Raw genomic sequence first — 20649 nt, forward strand, 5'->3', positions numbered from 1 at the left:
TTAATGTTCTTTATTCAGCTGCCAACGTTTCATAAATGTGAAAGCGGATCATCTCTCCTCAAAACTACAGAGACTGCAGCTGTTTCTAATCAGTAAATCAGTGACCTGGCTCCCTGTAAATGTGCTGATGAGAGCTTTGGCTTCCTCCCCCGAGGAAAAAACAGTCTCCTGAATAAAATCTCCAGGAGACTGTTTTTTCCAACTTCTTAGATTGTGGCAATAAAATGTTTAGGTGAAAGGCGGACATTTATATAGAAAGATAAATTGCATATTTAGAGAATAAAGTGAATTCTCATTAAGGTTTGATGGTTTCTTGCTTGCTAATATAGATGAAGGTTAACAATTATGACTGCATGCAAGAGCAGCATGATTTAATTTTTTAAAACAGTTCATGTAATAATTGTGTTTCGGTTATAAAGCTGAATGTTTCCGCTAAGAAAAGTTTTTTGGGATTGATGCACTTTTTGACTCTCTTGTGGAGAGTTGGATTAGAAGATTGATGCTGCTGCTGCCAGCAGTTGGCTAACCAAGCTTGGCATTGGGAATGAAACGAGGAAGCAGCTAGCCTGGCGCTTTTCAAAAGTACAGTCGTGAGTATAAATTATGACTCTATTAGTGCCTGACAGCTATATCAAACACAGGTCCACACTGCCTCTTGTAAAACGTCAGCATTTATTTTTTACATTTCCATTTATGAAAAAAAAAAGATATAAGGATTGCTGAGCTTCAGAGCTGCTAGACTGAAATATGCTAAGTGGTTTTCCCAGTTAGCATTGTTGCTAACCCTCACTGAGAGACTCCAGAGTTTAAAATTTGGTTAAAAAATATGCCAAGCTAGGTCTCAATATAACCGACCTGGTTGAGCAATTAATCCAAATGTTGACGACTACTTCAGAGGACTAAGTTTGCATTCATACTGTCCACTCACAGCCTTTCTTAGATGGTGTACTATATAATAAAGACTTAACAAAGTTAATTCTCATCTTGCAATGTTCTTTACTGATGCATAATAGAGTTTGTGCCCAATGGCATCAACTTTGGCACGCTGATGGCAATAAATATGTTAAATATCAAACTGCATTTGAAACAAAGTAAGTCAAAACAGTTCAGAAATGTTGATCTTTACCTTTAAATACATGAAATATGAAACGTACTTTCTTTCCCTTCATTAAATCTGCATTCATAATGCATACATGTCATACATGTTCCTCATGTTTGCACAGCACATTCATGATATCTCTGCTTCGTGTAAAGTCTGTTTGTTAAGCTGATATTACAGATGCAAAGACTGGAGACTGTGAGACACTAAAAAATACTACTGGTTACCAGTGCTACTCCTCAGCCTTCTAGTAGATAAACCTATGGTATCAATTTAGAAATCCTGCATCACCTTGGCTTGATGCATGCTCAATCATCCAGGTAAATAAACCCCAAAAGGTTGATTCTGTTTATCTGGATGTAGTGTTCTCCCACTGAAAACGCTACAACCAGATGAACAGAATCAACCATTTGGGACCTACATCACATTATTCTCACGTTCTAGTATTCACAAGATTGTCAGAAAACTTGACCTCTGATCTTAAAGGTCAATGTCTTGGATTCAAATTCGTCCAAAATCTTTCGTACACCTTTGGTATCAATTTGAACCTCCTGCGTCGCCTGGTTCTTGAGTTATCATATTCACAAAGTTGGATTTCCAAGCTGCCTGCCCGCCTCACGGCCTTTTACGTCAGAGGGATAAAGAGTGTATCCACTTAGGCAGGTCAAGGCTAAGTGGATATGTTTATATACATGGCCATCAAACTCAAAGTGTTGGTCCGGGGATGTTATATCCCATTTTATAGAGAACAGTCTCTCTGCTGGTTTGGAAAGTCTGAAGCTCCAGTATTTAAAGCAGCCACAATTAAGGAAATGCCTGCACCTTTTATCTCTGAGACAGTGTGAGCAGTGAGTAAACCGCAGTTTTACTGGTTGGACTTTCACCAAAATTAAGGGTCTGACCAAGACATCTGTCCATTTTTAAAACTTTTTTGTGAGGAGATTGCTCACAGTTGAATTGTGGCACAAAATACTTGAGAAAATTACTTTATTTTTTCTGATACTCCTCATCCCCTGTGTCATGCTCTCTGCAGTAACACAAAAACAAAACACTTGAGTCTGTTTGAAGCTGCTTCAGCCTATCGTCACTTTATTAAGGGACACCCTGAAACAAAGGGTTCTCATTGCCATGACAGTCAAATAGGTACGGACTGGCCTTATTATCCCCATTGTGGAAAAACCTGACTGGAGAAAATGAATTGTTCTGTACACTTTAAAGGCTTTTTCATTTTCAACATGTTTGACTCAACCTTTAGAAATGCTGTCAGATGGGTCAGCAGCTAAGAGCGGTGATGTGCTGCATAACTGCACTTTACCTCATGTAACAGGGGAAAAAAGAGAGCCATGCTGGTTTAAAGAGCACTGTGATTAGAGAGACAGCTCCGAAGATCTTTTGGAGTGGTGAACTATGGCATCTTTTCTCCTGATGAAATGCATCAGTAACGAAAGTGTTGGCAGTCAACCTTTAGCCGAGACCTTTACATCAGCTGTTCTCTGAGCAGAGAGCGAGGAGAAAATCTAATTTTTATGAGTGTCACATGCAAGGTTACCGCTCCTTTATTACACCTACAAAACACACCTGAGGACTGTGGAGAGCTTAGCTTTATCAAAGCAACAACTTCAACACCTTTACAGGTTGTACAAACCATTTTATATGCACCATGTAAACATGTCATGGTCCAAGGGTTGTTTTTAAGTTTTGGATTCAGATCTTTTTCTCCTTTTGTCTGCTCCCTTTAGATATCGCCACCACAGATCATCTGCCACTATCTCACCCTATTGTTTGAATCATCGTCATCTGTCACACTAACTCCCTCTATGAATCATCTCTCTGGCTTTTCTTCTTTCCTGTTCCCTGTTAGTTATTGGTTGTTTGTTCCCTTCCGGTTTTGCTTTGGTGGTTGGTTTGCGTGATGTCTTGTTTGTGTCATGTAATATGAAGTTTAAATTAGTTTTCAAGCACAATCAAGTGTTTTGATTGTACATTCAAACCTGGTCAAACTCAGGAAAGAGGTGTGATTTTCAGCGTGTAGTCTGTCCTCTCGGTCTGCTGAGTTACATCACATGTGTTGACTTGCAGAGCAGTTAGTCATCTCCTTCTTTCCATCTCAGACCGGCCGCCCCTCTCAGCAGATAGACAGCTATTGATAGAGTAAAGAAAAAGCTCCATCTGCCTCTTAATACAGGATAAGACTGTGGGAGGAAGGATGTGGGGCTTAATCTCTCTGTCTTTAATTGTGTCCCAAATCAGACAGATCCTCAGATTTTTAGACCGGCTACAACAAAAAAAAGCCTAAAAAGATCTCTTTTCTCAAATATTAAGATATTTGATCAATAAGACCCTCGGTATGTTATATTTTATCCTCTCATCATCAGTCAGTTATGCAGTGTTAAGTTGATACATCACATAAGTACAGAGAATTTGAATTTAGGTTTAAAAAAACACTATGAGAAGCAAATATTAAAGATTTTTTATTCCCTCTCAGTGGAAAAAGGATGCAGCACATTTTGTTTTAAATATGCACGTCTACAAAAGAAATCAAATTTAATTCAGAAAGCCCACAATCTTGATACAAAAACAAGCTTTACTTAGAGTATAAAGTTACCAGAACCATAGAGGCAAACAAACAGAGCAGGCAGAAAGAGTCTGAGAGAGCTAAAAGCACAAAGTCAGCCTGGCAAAGAGGGAGTGGTGTGAGGTTTCAGTGGAATCAGGTGAGCAAAGGGTGATGCAGCAGGTGCAAAGGAGGTACAGGTGGGGGTGACTGCCACGAAGAGACATGACAGTAGATTAGAAGAAGATAAAAACAGACTTAACAGATGTCTGAAAGACAAAAGAAACTAGTGTTTCTGAGTAAACACTGTCAATCCAGTTTTAAAGGGTTTACATGGTATAATTCATTGTGGTTTGAAGCTGTGTTTAATTTTATTCAGAAAGGCAAAGTAATTATGTGAATATAATCTATAGCATCAGAATTTTCACCAGCAGAATTTTAATGGAACTGTGGTCAGGCTACTTAATCCATATATCCATTTATTTATCCATTTATATATTTTATACATTTAGCCATGTATTAAATCTGTTATTATGAAATGCGATTCTAGAATTTATCTATTGGAAAATGTGTCAGCCAAACCAGGGTTTATGGTTTTGGACCCTCTGGGGATCCACCGGGAGTGCTACAGGGGTGCAGGGTATCTGGTCTGTTGTCATGAGCCATTCGGTCCCTGCACAGTTATAGTGAGACCTGGTCCTTCATCCCATCAACACGTCGGACACATTCCAGATTTTTGTGGATAGAATTTCTATGCATAGCCAAGTATGCAAGGTCACCCCTCTGCTTTCAGTAGATGATGTGCTTCTGCTGACTTTATCAGCTGGTAACCTTCAGCTCCCACTGAAGTGGTTCACAGCTCAGTGTGAAATGTGGGAATTAGAATTAGTGTGACAGAAATTAGTTTCCTCTAAAAGGTGTCTGGGCTCTCCTGTAGTGATTCAGCCATAAAGGAGGAAGTCACAGTAGAGCCGTGACTCCTCCACATCAAAGGGAGTCAGTTGAGGAGGTTCGGGCATCTGACTAGGATTCCTCCTGAATGTCTCCTGGATGAGGTATGTGTCCTACAGGGAGGCAGACCCAGGACTCGCTGTAAGGATCTGTCTCTCAGCTGGACTAAGAATCACTCAGTGTTCCCGTCGAGGAGGTGGCTGGGGTGAAGGAGATTTGAGCTTCTCTGCTTAGAAGGCTGCCTCTGCAAACAGGAAGTGACAGAAGATGGATGGATAGATAAGGAGAGATTATCTGCATGACATTTTAAGGACTTTTTGTTGTAACCATGGCAACACTTTTATGAGTGACTTGGTGATTTAAAAGGTTAGACTATGTTTTTCCTGGTAAAACTCACACTGTTGAGCATGAGTCCTATCCTATCTTACCAGCATGAGGAAAATCCAACCATAACTTAAGGGTGGAGACACCTGTTTGTTTGCCACTGTGGGACAGTAAAACTCTCTTAAAACCAGAATGTTATCACAAGTTAAAAATGATTTCTTCACCCCAGTCAGCAAGCAATCTCTTTTTTAATCTGCAGTGGAGGACTCAGATTTACCAAAACTGAAAATATATGAAAAATCAACCTAATGTATCAGTTCAGGGATACATCTGTCTCACCCTGCGTCTCTTCATTGGTCCCTCTGCTCCTGTAACATCTGCTGCTGTGGCAGAAAAACACTGCACACACATACCACACACAGAAGTGTGTGCGTATTAAAGTTTATGCTCATAATCCATGAAGATGATAATGCACCTAATTAACTGACACCTATACACATGAGATGTCATGACTGACCTATATTACTACTTGCCTATTTCTTAAACACTCTCTATGCCCCCTTTATTTTTCCCTCCATCTGTCTCTCGTGGTAAATCCCTCTCCCTCCTCCTGTCCTTGAGCTGATGTGGGATGCTGCACTCCGTATTCATGCTTTTGTGTTTTTGGTGCGCGCCTGTGGGAGTGTGCAGAGTTGTTAAGATGCTTTTAGCCATCGATGTTTAGGTCTTTGCTGCAAAATGTTCACGAAAACATCAAAAGTGAACGCAAACTCATCTGCTTTTCTTTCTCTCTCGTTCTCTGCAGCCTGCCAGGACCACCTGAGACTAGTGGTGAGTTTGCTCTCCTTCCCACCTTTTCTTCCCCTTTCTCCTGGGAATTGCAGTGATGGGGACAGACATTTGATGCTGGTCCACCTCATCTATACCATGTCGCAGAGTTACAGAGTTTTATGGTTGAGAAATACTCGCTGTTTTCAAGACATTGTTGAGACCGTTTGCTTTATTGCCTTGTGAATAATAGTCTGATGCACCACACATAAGGTTAGACCAGATCTACAATAACGATGTTGGTCTTAATTCATTCTTTTTTCTTGCAAGTCGGTGGTGTGTACAGTAATCTGTAGGCAAAGGTCAAGAGTTTTTTCACCAGTTGTTGTTTGTAGTCTGAGTAACTACAAGTCCTTGTTATTGTTTTTTTTTAATCTGCATTCATAGTTAGATTATAAGAGGACAATTATCAGTTATCTATATGCACTAAAGGCTCCAGAACAGTGGCTTTTACCCCCAGAGGCTTAAACGGAGTATACACAGGAAGGCTTTAGCAGGATTGTGCTGATAACTGACCATCTCAATGAAATCTCATAGACTTGCAGTGATTACAAGCAAAACAAGCCTGGATTGACCACTATAGCGATCCACTGTCAGCTACAAAGGGATGGGAGCAGCAGTGGAGCTTTCAGCTTCTAACGGCAGCTTTTCCAGATCAGTTTGCTTGTGCCTAACTTAGAACTAATTTAGCTCTTATATATTTTGCTGTGAGACTGGATCTTATTCTCATCATTTTAATAGTTTATCACAAACTGTATGATGTAGCCTAACAGACACCTCTCTGTTAACTGCACATCTGTTGTGAATGTCCTGTTCAGTACCATTGATTCTGCCTTTGCATTTGCATGTTCCAGTTTAACCGGTTTTCATACTAACTGATTGTGTTTGTCACCGTTTCAACTCGGTGTAGCAAACTCCAGATATTTCCACTCACAGACTTTAGAAGTGAAAATTGAAGGCTGAAAATATGTGTTTACGTTTTCCCCTCAGTTTTTGAATGGATCGATAAGCAAATAATAAATATCGCCTCAGTGTAAAAAAATAATTATCAAAGCCTCAAAATGAGGACTCGCAGATGTCAACAAATCCCTACAGGAAAATTGAAAAACCTATTGGAATGGGTGCGAAAGAAAGAGCAAGCTTGAGGGACAGAAGTAATCTGCATGTAAAACACCAGGACACAACCATAATGTAAAGCACAGAGATGAACGCTGGCAACGGCTTCGACCACTTAGGCTCAAGCAGAAATCAGCCATGAGACACAAAAGACGCATAAAAATCTGCAGCTCTGTGAGATATTCAGTGACTCCACACTTACATTTTTTTTATTGATTTATACTCTGTTTAAATTTTACCATTCATTGTATAGAAAACGCACACACACCATACACAAACAGCAGTGAGTGACTTGCTGCACTTTTTGCACAAAAGCACTCAGTTCCACGCGTGTCAATGAATGGCCAAATAGCGTGAAGCCTTGAAGGGCTAATGCAATGCATTCTGGGTAACAGCCACTATGATGCCTCATTAGTTGTATCCCGCAGCGACCCAACCAAGTGATGAATGGGTGCTGTGTGGGGGTCATTACTGTGCTTGTATGCATGTGTGTGTCTTTGGATCACGTTGCTCTTGTTGTGTGTGTGTGTGTGTGTGTGTGTGTGTAAGACAATCTTTTACTCTGCTCTTTGTATGTGCGTGGGTGTTGGGTGTAATTGAAATATCTGCCACACACATTTACTGCATGTCTGTATTAATGGAGATCATCTCGTTCAGAATTTGCTGATGGAGCTCTGAGCTCAGGTCAAGGTGACAGGAACCCAGAGGGAAACTGCAGAACACTCAATTAAGGTGTCCAAATGAACCACCACCCTGAGCGCGTGCGCACACACCCACAGACACACACCCACACACCATGGTAACCTTGACTCTGCCAATATACGTATCATTTTTTTCCATTATTGCCATATTAGATAGTGCACTCCTCTCCCTGTCTCACTCTTTAATGTCTCTGCTCTCATCTTTTGTTTCTCTACTTCCCCCTCTCATTTCTTCATCTTTTCTGCCACCCAGACTCGTCATGTCTCTTTATTTACCCCTGTCAAGTTAAAGAGTATCCTTATACATTATTTATTTGTGTGCGTGTGTATATGAGTTGCTCGATTGAATATCTTCATTCCGATGTTGAATTCAGGTTATGCAATGTTCAAATTCAAAGACTTTCACTTTCAGACATGCTTGGACAGCAGAAGTTACAAACACTGGAGCTGTGCACAGATTATCCACTAAAATGTATTGTTACATAATTACACCAGATAACATGCTGCATAAACAGATGCTGGAACATCTGCATCATATTTGTGGCCATAAACAGCAGCGTTGCCATAGCAGCTTATCACCTACAACATACTTTATTGCGACATTAAAAATGAGTAACTGTTTTTTTAAAGCAGTGGTAATTTAATCAGTCCACATTTATCGTGCAGCACTTTTCCTGCAGGTGAGTTTAAAGTGCAGTGCTTATTGTTCAGACTGAACAATAAGACTGAACAATTGTATCCAAAATGAGCGATTAAATATAAATGAAATGAAATAAATGTAAACAAAAACAACAGAGATTGTATGAGTGTAACGTGAGGGTTCGTTGTGTGGTTCTGAATCTCACAGAACTATTAGAAACAGCAAGATGGAGATGGATAACTTACTCTCTGCACACCTTCTTGTGTACAGCCCTCGTGATACTTCACTGGCCGCTCAGAAGCCAGGAAATCCTACACTCAGATAAATGCAGGAAAACCAACTAGGTAGATTCAACACATACTTATTACTGCTTTGAAAGTGCATGTGTAAACATTCAGACATTCAGATACATATAAATATCAAAACGGTTAACCACCGAATGGGTACATAACTTGCTTCTACACTTTACATCTGTATGCACAGCTACTGGTTATCCCTAGCACATTTATACTTTAGGCTGAGCAACTACAATCTGAAATATGGCTCCAATATGTGTTTTAATAATAATTTTTATGATCATCTGTGTCAGCTTAACAGTTCTCATCAGAAACCCTAATAAAGTCAGCCATGTGCATGGAAAATGAAACAAAAGCCAAAGCAGTGAAACATATTCCATATTCCTATAGAAGAGAAGACATTACTTCCCTTTCTCTCACGAGAATTATGTCTTATTCCAACCTGAGCTCTTACTGCTTAAGGACACAGAAACACCAGAGTCTAAAGAATTGGTTAAAATTTTGTCTCTTTTGAAAGTTAATCATCTTTGATAATGTTACCATAACAAATGGAAACAAAAGAATTCATAGAGTTCAAGAACTCAGAAATGTGATGGATGGTAGAAAAGAAGGCGTTAGGTGAAACAGATGAGCCTGTCCTGAAACATAACCTCTGCCCTTTGTGAACTTCAGGACAGGAGAGGAAGCAATGGTGCAGAGAAGGAAGAAGAGAGGAGCTGAAAGCATGTAATGTCTTTGTAAGCCAGTTTTTTTTCCTTTTCTTTTGTTTTTTCCAAAGCTAACCGCTAATCAAGGACCTCAACAAAAGAATGTACAGTGAAATAAAATAAAAACGATTTCCTTCCTTCTCCTGTCATCTCTTGTTAGTCGTCAGGAACAACTGCACATTAAAATTCTGGAAACGTCATTATTCCCTTTAGCTGGTATTAACTGTGGAGTCTATCCAGTAGAGTTGTGTATCTAAATTATTCATGCGGCTTTGCTTGTACAGGTGTTAAGACTCAAAACAAAACGTCTCTCTGGATACGATGCAGAATAATTTTTCAGACTGCAAAGCTGTTATATTGTATTGGGATTCCCTCCTTCTACCATTTTGGTTGTAAAATAATTTATGAGGTGAAGCTTCTTCATACAGTCTGAACAATGCAGGGCACCATGGGGAGGGTGTGTGTGGGGTTGTGTCTTTCAGTTGGTATAATTAATCCCTTTCTGATCTCGTGTGATTCTGTTAGTAAAAAGTGAGCAAAGTGGACAGATTCAACATCGCTGAAAGAAATCGACAGTAAGAACTAAATTCCTCTGGCAGATTTTAATGATACACACCACCTATGATCAAAGAAAATAAGTTTTAAATTTCAATTCATTGTTCATAAAACTGTGCAGGGTGTGAAATAATTTTATAACACTTGAATTTGGAAGTGCGTGCGTGTCTCCTGTGAGCTGGGTGGAGTCGTTTTTGGGTGGGGTTTTTTCTGCTAATTAGCAATAATTAGCAGATAATGATATACTGTAGGTACTGCACTGTTAGAGTCCAGCTTTGCAGCCAGTTTTCTAACTGATGATTTAGCATTCAACCCTCTGGTCTAAATACACCTCTGGTTCCAAAAAACAAGAACAGCAACAACAGCAGACAAGATGCTAACACACAACTGTCAGAACCCAGAGTGAGACTGATATGAAGAAAATGTACTTTATTGGTCCCCGTGGGGAAAATCCCTCTCTGCATTTAACCCATTCACTCAGTGAAGCAGTGGGCAGCCACTGGGCACCCGGGGAGCAGTGTGTAGGAACGGTACCTTGCTCAGGGGTATCGAACCCCCGACCTTCCGATCATGGGGCCACCACTCTACCTACTGAGCTATCCCTGCCCTTATCCCTGAGTGCTTATCTGTTAACAAACTTTATTTCAGAACGATACTTTTACTGCGCATTCACACAGTTCTCTGGACATGTTCAGTGAAAAATGGATAGTGCTATAAGCTTTAGATGTCTGAAAATATCTGATGGAGGTAAATCCAAAGCTTGGACTTTGAGCTTCTGGGTCTAGGTCGAGACTGCTGAGACAAATGAAATGGTTCTGATGAAAGCCAAGGTGGAATTGACTCACATAGAGGTTCGCAGGCACAATAAACAGCTGCTGAGGTGAATCCGGGTGTAAATTGAGGTCTGTGATTAATTTGACCTGTGGGCTTTAGTCAGCACGAACAGACACACGTTATATGGACAGGATGCCTCTAGAGACAAGTAAGAGACGAGTTTAAAAGAAGAGAGGATCGATATTTAGATGCTTCTCACGTCTCTATTATTGTGACCAGCAGGCATCTTTTAGAGCTGAGGAGCTGCAGCTGTTTGGCCTCTGCCGCTCTGCTGGTAAGTCTCCATCAGTCATGTTCACAGGTATAATTATAGCTCTTTGGTTTGTGATCGGCAGGCTGGGCAGCAAATCAGTCGCAACCCCAGAATGTTATATTACTTTTAGGGCTTTTTCAAAACTTTTAGTTTTCGTCCAATAAACCCCAATTTTGACATTTTGTGTCACTAAACAGTTTTCAGTATACTGGTCTTACTATTATCCCTGCAGTGGAACCGGATAGCCTGTCTAAGAGTGGATGAATCACAGGGAAATTATGTGCTGAAATTTTTATCTCATTGATGCCAGTTAGTCTTTTATCACTGTGGACTATGTTCACACAGCATCGGAGGGTCTCGGGAGGTTAAGTGGCCGTTGAAGCAAACAGTTTATCAGACTGCTTCTTCACATTCAAGTGCTCAGCTAGAAAAAGTAAGGTGGCTTTTAATGTAAAGCAAGAGTTTGTAACAGTGCATGGAGCCAGCTGCAGTCTGTTATTAGAAAAGCAACTAATGCCGAGGATTTTTCAGCACTCTAACATTTTTTCATCTTTTGCAGTTCCTACGAACTTTTAGATAAAGAGCTGCAGGCTGAACACCTCCAGCTCTTCAGGAAGGTCACAAACTTTTTAACTGTGCTTTGCGTTTTTTAAAAAATGCATCAGATCAGATCAGCTGCTCATATTGTGACACCAAACCAGACTGTTAACCTGCTGTTTGCCTCTGCTACCTGCTGTAATCGCTATGCATTTAATTCTTGAAGAGTTCAGCTGTTCATTTTGAATCAGCTTTATTGAGGAGCAGCAGAGATTTCTTAAACCCTTTTAGACTGTGGATTTATTTCTGAAAGGAAATCAGAGGATTAACATTACCTGTGCTGGTCAGTGATTTAAATGCAATCTAGTGAGTGCATGTGGGTCATTATTCACCCTCATCACAAGACTAATTACACTCACAATTAGCCTCCATTTCTCTGTGAACCTCGTGGCCCTATTGTAATTTAAATCTAGAGGGATACCCTTTTTTTCCATCACAGGAGAGCTGCCTCTTCTGTCCCTTCTTTAATCAGCATTGTGTTAAATTACATTTTTGCTTTTTTGCCAGAGGAAAACAGTGATTTGGGCAGCACACCAGAATAAAAAATAAGTCATCTGGAGAGAAATCATCAGCTCACCAACTGCTGTCACGTAAATTGTCTTTTAGTCTTGCAGAATGATTGTCACATTTTATCGAAATCACTATGGTTAAAATGTTGCATATATATGTAAAGAAGCCCCGTGTTTCATATGTCCTGCTCAATAACTGAGAGACCAACATATTTACTGTGGGCCTGAGTTACAACAAAGCTGACTTAGACATGATGAAGCAACAACTTGACTAATACACATTGTCTCATAATTAGTAGTTAACAATATGAACCTTAAGCTACAGTCCCACACACCAACGCAGATCTCTGTCCTAATGGGGACACACATACGATCTTCTGTTTTTGGCTATTAATGAACAAAATAAAGTTGGAAACCAGTTCAAAGACACTTCAAAGTGATCACCTCTGAAACATGAGCAGGTAGATGTAGAGACTTCTGCCTGACTGCTCATCAGTTTGTTACCTGTTGAAGTTCAGGCTCTGCTGAGCTGTGGTCAGCACTGACTCATCGCGCTTCATCATCACTCTGGGTTGTTGGCTAGTTTTGTGTTAGCATGCTGTCCGTGCAGATGCTCACAAAGAGCTGGAGTTGTGTTAGCAGTGTTTCTGTGCTGCATGCAGTTGCACTTTATCATCACGCTCTTGTTTTTTTCAGCAATAAAAATAAAAGTAATGTTTATATCGCCGCTCCTCAAAATCTGTATCGCCCTACTGCTCCACCATTTTCCTCCTCCTTCACATGAACTGAAATCTTTCTGCCTGTGCAGAAAACTGAAGAGCCTCTGAGCGTCCTGTCAGGCAGGATACTTTAATCTGGGGCAGTAGAACAGATGTAGCCTCAAATCCATATTTACTGTCTTTTTGTCATTGTTGTTGTTTTATTGGGGCGTTTTTTGGGGGAAGATTTTTCTCTGTGGACTGAACTCCATTCATACCGAGTTGCTGCAGGCTTTGTGCTCAGTGACCATTTAAGGCAGGATTATAACAGAAACTGCTCTCAGAAACTGTCAGCTGCAGCAGCTCAGTGGAGCTGGAGCACGTTTCACTGCAAATGGCTGCCTGCAGTACATTTTTAAAAAGAACAGCTTTGACATTTAAATGGTCATAAATCTTTTATTCTCTATAGTTTCTAACGTGGCATATATTCTGAACTGGCACATGTGCACAACTACCTGGAAAGCAAATAAGGAGTTGAGCTGGAAACTTGGGAAATGTGAGACATAAAAGGAGCAGAGAAAGAGGAAGGGAAAGCTTTATGCCCTGTAGCCGCCAACTACAGTATAACCCTGCAGATGCACACAGAGAAACAAATGTACTCACAACCAACACACACACACACACACACACACACTCACAGTTGTAATCCTCCGACTGTGGAGCTGCTTGTCCACACCCTCAGGACTAAAACTGTCTTTTAAATACAATAAAGTATAATCCTGTGAGCAGACATGCACACCAAGCAGCATTTTTTCTGCTCTTCTTTCACTGTTTTTAATTCTTATTTTATTTTCAGGCCTCAGTTTATCCATTGATCTGCTTTTACACTGTATTCATGCAGCTGCTGCTCTTGTTTTGAATGACCTGCTGTGCACTGAAAATGAGTTTATACATGGCTTGCTGTCTTAGTTCGAAGCTTTTGAGGAGAACTGAACAAATCATGGGCTGAAGAACTAAATGATCGATTTTATCAGTGTTACAAACGGTGAGCTTAATTTCTGTGATGCTGGAAACAAAGTAAACAGTTAAAACAGCAAATAATTATCTCACAAAGGACATAATGAAGAGCCGGACGTGCATATCCCCCTTTTAAAAAATTCAGTACTTCAGGTTTGACAGACAGATGGACCTCAGATGCTGCTGGAGGTGAAAATCAGTCTGTTGTGTTTTACTGCATTCTGCATGGGAAACCTTCACTTCGTACGACACTTTCACGATGAGATCACAATGTAAACAAAAGGGAAAGTGCAATGATTTGAAACAAATTATGGTGTCCAAGAGTGTTACTGTTTTTTCTTACGTAAACTTACATTTGTTACATGTTTTCTGCGGTGTTCCTGCTTAATACCAGATTTTTGCTGATGAATAATTCTGGCTTTCCTCGACCATATTTTTGTTTTTTAACGTATTTAATGTCAAACTGATGACTGAAGTGCAGCACTTGGATTCTCACTGTGGAGACAAGCTCGTGGGTTATGTACAAAATGTGGTTTGGCATTATCTTGCCAAAATAATAAATGCCTTGTTAGCAGTGTATGTTACTCCAGAACCTTTAAATATTCAGTATTAATAGAGCCTTCAGAGTTAGTTACCCATTCCATACTCACTAATGTATCTCCACATTGTCCTCATCTGTGGCTTTTGAACTGCTCGGGGAAACTGTGGTTTTCCACACTTTTTTTTTTTTTTACATCTTAGAACTAAATACAGTGTAAATGCACAACAGAGTGTTTTACACAGTAACAAGACATTAATATAAAAAGAAACAGGAGATAAAAAACTGAACACTGAAGCACTAAAAATAGCAAAGATAAAGAGCGATATAGGATTGGGATGTATCTATTTTTATTATAAGAGCACTGACGCGACACGTGAGCAACAGAAAGACTTTAAAGTAGTCGAAGTAAACATGACAAATTTCGGGCTCCCGTCTTTATAGAGCTGTTTTTTCCTCTGTGTGCTGTCAGTGGATTCTGAAGCTTTGGCCTATCAAACATTTCTTTATTGGGATTTTCAGTCACGCTCTCGCCAAAGTCTTGAAGCTGTTTTAGAGCCACAAACACTTTTTTTTTGTATTTTAAAGTCTGTGTTTTTTTTAAGGGGGGGCTTTGGATTTGATGACATTCACCTTTTGTGTATCTCTGTAATGTGAGATGACACTGATTGTCTCCTTCTAGCCAACAAGCCTCAGCAGACATAGAGAAAATGATTGTTGAGAGACCAATTTGCTGTGTTATTCAGCCTCAGTCGCAGCTAATAAGAGTTTCTGTGTGTGAAGAAGAGGGAGAGATTGGAAAAGAGAGCACGTTTGTGAGGCTCTCTTTGTTATTTGTCCCTCACTGTGTGTTGCTCTGTCCCAGAGGACAATGGGTCAGATTTTATAGCGACAGCGAGGTGCTCGTGCTGTAGAATCACTCCCGATTCATGCAAACGGCTGTACAACAATCTGAATCTAAGGTGAGACAATGTTTTTTCCTTCAGTGTAAGTTTGACTGAATTAGCAGCTACAAAACTGAAGCAGAATCAGGGTCAGAATCAGATTTGCATCTCGGAAGCCAATTTCACACCTGAAATGTGTGTGAACCTGCATTTCCAACCTGCCATTATTATGAAGTCTGTGTGATGTTAGCATGTGTCCTTTGGATTCACAGCTAGCGAGTGGGCGTGGTGTTTGGTGCATGCCCCATCCAGGCAGCCCATTCAGCTCAAGGTCACAGAATAGTTCCAGTTGCACAGATGCATTTGAAGTAAAGGATATCCTGCCATGTGCTGCACATGAGGGAGGAAAAATATGAAAACGACTTTTCCTGCATTACACCTGGGGACATTGCAGTGTTTACACTTTTCTGCTGAGTTTTTGTGTTCAGTAACATCACAAATATCGTTTAAACAAAAAACAAGGAGACCAAGAAAACATCTATTTTGTCTTTATGGAAGTTTTATAGGGTTGACTAGACCCTGCTGGTGTGCAGAGACAGATCGCAAATGCAATGAACTCTTCTGAATCCTCGAGGAACGTTTGACTGCAGTGTCCCATTATTTTAATAACTAAAGATAAGGAAAATTAATTTATTATAGTGAGATATTTTAATGATTAATGTCTTCATTATGTCAGCGTGCTTCAAAATGTAACTGAGTGAGACAATGAACAATAACTAACATCTAACAATGGTGAATATTGCTTTCTTCTTCAGTACTGGGCACAGGTCCTTCATAAAAGCTAAAAAATGTCCAGAGTTTATAAAATATATTTTTCCATTCTGGTCACAGATGCCGTCTCTGGGCACCACAACACTGCCATCAAAGTAGTCATAGTTATACTATCAAATTTTCTATAAAGAAATCTAATTATTAAAAGTAGAAACACCACCAAGCAGTTGGTCGTGTCTGATCCTAATGAGGCTAAAATCCAGTCATATCAAATGCAAACGCAATGACTATCATCCACATGCACGTCACATTTATCATCTGTAAACGAGCTGCTCGCGATGAACAGAGTAGGACGGAGCTGCGCAGTAATAAGGTGGCAAGAAACGATGTGAAGATAAGGTCATGAAGTGCTGCAGGTCAATACCTCTGTGTGTTTAGACTGAATTTAATTACAAGTAGACATGTGCCGAGATTTAAACAAACTCAAAAGCTTCATGCTTCTGTGACTTTTACCAAACACCTAGACTGAATATGTGTGTTGAATTACAAGCAAATTACCTGAGAAAGATCAGATTGCGGTTCAGTTTTAAACAAACGGCCTCATTTGTTTAAATCGATGCAACCCTCAGCGTTATTACCCAGAAGTGTCACTGGCTCTTTTTTCTGGAGCACTAGATTAATGAACACTTAACCCTATCAAAACGAATATCTCGCATGCATACTGTCTGGGCCAGCAGCAGGTAAAGAATGAGAGGAAGAGTGTGGATACTGGATTCGATCATTATTTTGGTTTCAACATTCGCATTTTTAACAGCTCAATGCACAGTGGTACTTTTCACCTGAGCCATATTTCCCCTCTTTGGGGGTTTAAATTATAAATGCAAACAGAAATATCCATTTTTAAGAATGATTGCTACAAACTGTGAAATGGCTGCAGTGGACTGAGCAGTGGCCTGTGTCACAGTTCTTGCTCAGATTGTTGTGTGACTGAGCGTAGAAACAAACGATCTGCCCGGCACACATCATGATTCTCCACTGAGGACACTTGTTGGTAGCTAAACTAATCACTGCTCATGCTGCTTATTTTATAGACGCTGACTTTCAGGAAACTTTGCAGTTGCATGCAGTGGTGAATCACCCAAAGGACTAATATGGAGGGAAAAAAGGCATTTCAGTTTGATGGTCGGGTATATTTATTTGAACTTGGGCACTTTCCAAAAACCAATCCAAATAATAGAGGATGAGTCACAAAGGATGGAGGCAGAGATGAAGAGACAGCTGGTGTTTCTGCACTGATTGCAGACTAAAAAGAAAAAGTTTTGGTCCAAATATTGAATTTCCAGTTTGATGGGCACTGCAGTCCTGCAGATTGTTTTTAACTTCTCTACTCAGCTCTCTACGGGTCGGATTGTGCAAACTGGGTTTTGGCATAAAAGTACTGACCAGATTCTTGTAGTGAACTCGAAGATTTTTGCGGTGATCTGAACCAATTCAGAGAGATATGGAGGGGAGAGGAGATGAACTGCCTTAAATGTATACAAAAGTATTTTAAAATTGATGTGATATTTGACCGGGAGCCAGTGAAGCTGCTGCAGGACAGGGGTCCTGGTGATAATACGTGCAGCAGAGTTCTGGACACGTTGAAGCTTATGGATCGATTTCTGAGTAAGACCAAAGAAGCGTGAATTGCAGTAGTCAATCTGAGAAGTAACTAGGCTATGAACAAGAATGGCAGTGGCATGTGGTGTGCCATGTCTATATTTGGCATAATGGACAACGACGTGACAAATGCTCGCAGATTACCAAGCCGCCTAATTCAAAATCTGATCTCACAGATGACCTGGAACCAAAACCAGTGAAACTAATCTGACCTTGGATGGATTTCAGTCTGATCAATGGATTTATGCTAATAAATGTTAAAACATTTTTTCACTTTATAAAGTTTCTTTGTGGTGAAGCAAACTGGAAAATATTAAATTCATTAAACGGATGTTATTTCAGGACCATGGACAGTGCACAAGGTTGCCACGGCGATCTCAGCCGTGTTGTTCTAACTAAACAAATCCAGAACAAAAAAACTGTAGTGAGACTGTTAACAGAAACAAACTTTTGTCATTCATGCATTTCTGGTTTATCCCTAAAGTGATATAAGCTGACTTAGTGTCAAAGTATTTCTGAAGCCTGTTTCCAACATACTCCGACTCTGTCAGGCTGCCACCATACGTCTACATTTAGTTGTGTAAATGTGGGTAAAATGTAGATAAATAAAATTGTATAAATGTATAAGTGTACTTGTATCCTTTTCTGATCACAGTTGACGGGCTGTGCCTGCCCACTCAGTAAATTTCCTGCAGCTGAATGACTTCTCTTTTGTGACCCTGCTCTAAGTTGTGCAGCTGTTGGCAAAATTAAAATGAACTTTTGTAAATCACCCGTGAAACGAACCACAACCTTCAGCACTATTTGCACTCAAATCATTTTCTCCCTTTTATTTAGTTAATCTTGTCCTGTGTGATCAGTAAAACCTGATGGTAGGAATCTTAACAAATACATACTTTATTACTTCCCACCAGTAACTCCAGTATTCCCTGTCCCAGTAATGAAGTATACATATTTTGTAGCTGAATTTTGAAGTATCCAGTACCTACCATACATATATTTTTCTACATTTACTCCCTACAGTTTTACAGATATTCCCACTTTCTACTCCTACATCACTTTGGGTTTAATGATTGACGGGAGTTAATATTTCCTGTTATTCTTGTCTTCCAGATGCCAAACCAATTTGAGACTAAATGGAGAAAACAATAATACTTAAAAAACTGTCCTGCTGGCATATCCATCACTGAGAGATGAAAACGTTTATGCATCAGTTAGAGCATTAGACTCAACCTGGAACTGCATATTTGGTCCAGATGTCCATAAATTGTCCATCGAGCTGAAGTATAAGGGGAGTAACATTTTTCTAAGTGACAGGTAATTTCAAATGCAACATCTCTAACAGATCAACAAATATAATCAAACACATACTGTTTCATTTCTGTTAGTCACACAGTGTGTCTGTCAGCTAAAGGCACTGAAAAGACTAACAGATAAAAAGGTTGGAGACCGCTGGCCTAAACCATTATATTATTTTTATTATTTGTTACAACATTTAAAGTCCCTTCACACAGAAAAGACGTTCACAGGTACCTCTCTCTCTTACTCTCTGTTTCTGTCTCTCTCCCTCTGCTAATGCATTTCTGTCTTCTGCTTTGCACTGAAAGCCTCACACTGGCAGCAGGATGGCTTTTATTGAGGAGACGCCACAGAAAATGAAATGCATTTGCAGCAGAGGAAGGACTTTCGGTGTGCTTTCGATCCCTAACTATCACGGCTGCCGAGGCGAGCCGTGTGGATATAGAAGGAGGACTCAAGATGCAGGCAGTGGATGAGATACCGGTGGTTTATTTACAGAGGTGTAGTGGCAAACAAACAGTGGGGCATAACAAACAACTAAAGACACCTAAACTGGGAGAACTAAAATAACAGACCTGGGAGCATATGACAACGGATGATGAATAGCAGAGAGACGCAGACGAGGAACAGGACACCGTGGAACACAGGGTAACAGACTGACACGGAGGAACACAGACGAACCGGCAACAGGGAGGAGAACACACAGGGCTTAAATACACACACCAGTAATCAGGGGATGAGAGACAGGAGGGCAACACAGCTGGGAGGAATCTGGGCTGACGGGACAGGGGAAACGTAAACTGATCACACTCACATATGACACGGACCTTCACAATAAAACAGGAAACTCAGATACATGGAACCAGACAAGACATTGAACTAAACAGACAGATTCACAAACAGATGGGGAGACACCATAGACAGACAGGTACAGACGCAGACTCAGAGGCAGATCGAAAATAACACAGAACTTAAACAATCATCATCTAGAAAATGATAACAAACTAAAAGCGCTGGGTCACCGACCCAGGACCATGACACTAACTATGTGTTTACCAAACAAAATAACAGTAATTTTAGAATCTTCCAGACATCTTTAGAGGAGCGGGATGAGACAGAACCGCTAATATGAGCTGCCAACCGCAGTCACACATCCAGACACAAACAGCAGAAGCTGAGAAAGTTACTAATCTGAGAGCTGTTGTAGTAAAACTGAAGATTATTAGCAGGATTTTTGAAGGAATTTTGAAGCCAAACTTTATCATTTGATTTGATTTGATATACCTTTATTAGTCCCACAAGGGGAAATTTCATTTAAAGCTTTACTGCACAGACAGACATGTTTTCTATAGCTTATTGAATGTTGCACATAATTTAAGCTGAAGGGGAACTATAATGACAAAGTGGCTGAGGTTTTAAGTAATGAGAACAGTGTATCTCTGCAAGTAATCCCTGCCATGGGACTGCCTTAGACTAGTGTAAGTGTTCAGTTTTACACAGACAAGAAAGGAGAGAGAGCTGCCTTCAAGGGGAACAGAGCTAAAACTGTTTGTCTGAGACTGCAGGTGAAATAAGGGGCTTCACCGACGCCCAGTACCAGATAAATTATGAATATACTTCTTTAGTGAAGTCCAAGAAAAAGAAAACATGGAGCTGAAAATGAGAAGAATAGCTTCCTTTAGCTTTATTTATTTTGGGGCAGCTCCCTCTGTACCAGCTTTATTTAGTTGACATGGGAATATTCTGAGCTGTGGAGAATTAGATTTCCCACAGAAATGCTGAATATGTTAGCTCTGTTGACTCATATTACTTTGAAAAC

General features: G+C 40.1%; 1 protein-coding gene across 4 annotated transcripts in view; it reads left to right on the plus strand.

Moving 5' to 3' along the window:
• The window catches only part of slc8a2b (solute carrier family 8 member 2b), a 200307-nt gene that overhangs the window by 103156 nt on the left and 76502 nt on the right, over positions 1–20649 (plus strand). For 3 of the 4 annotated variants that reach the window (XM_082503049.1, XM_082503047.1, XM_082503050.1), the window contains one exon: positions 5734–5759. The exons of the other annotated variant lie outside the window; for it this stretch is intronic. The gene's annotated coding sequence lies outside the window, so the exon portion shown is untranslated. The remainder of the gene's footprint in view (positions 1–5733; positions 5760–20649) is intronic. 4 annotated transcript variants of the gene reach the window in all.

This window comes from Aulonocara stuartgranti, assembly GCF_965226115.1.
Source record: "Aulonocara stuartgranti genome assembly, chromosome: 14".
In the NCBI taxonomy this organism is placed as follows: domain Eukaryota; kingdom Metazoa; phylum Chordata; class Actinopteri; order Cichliformes; family Cichlidae; genus Aulonocara; species Aulonocara stuartgranti.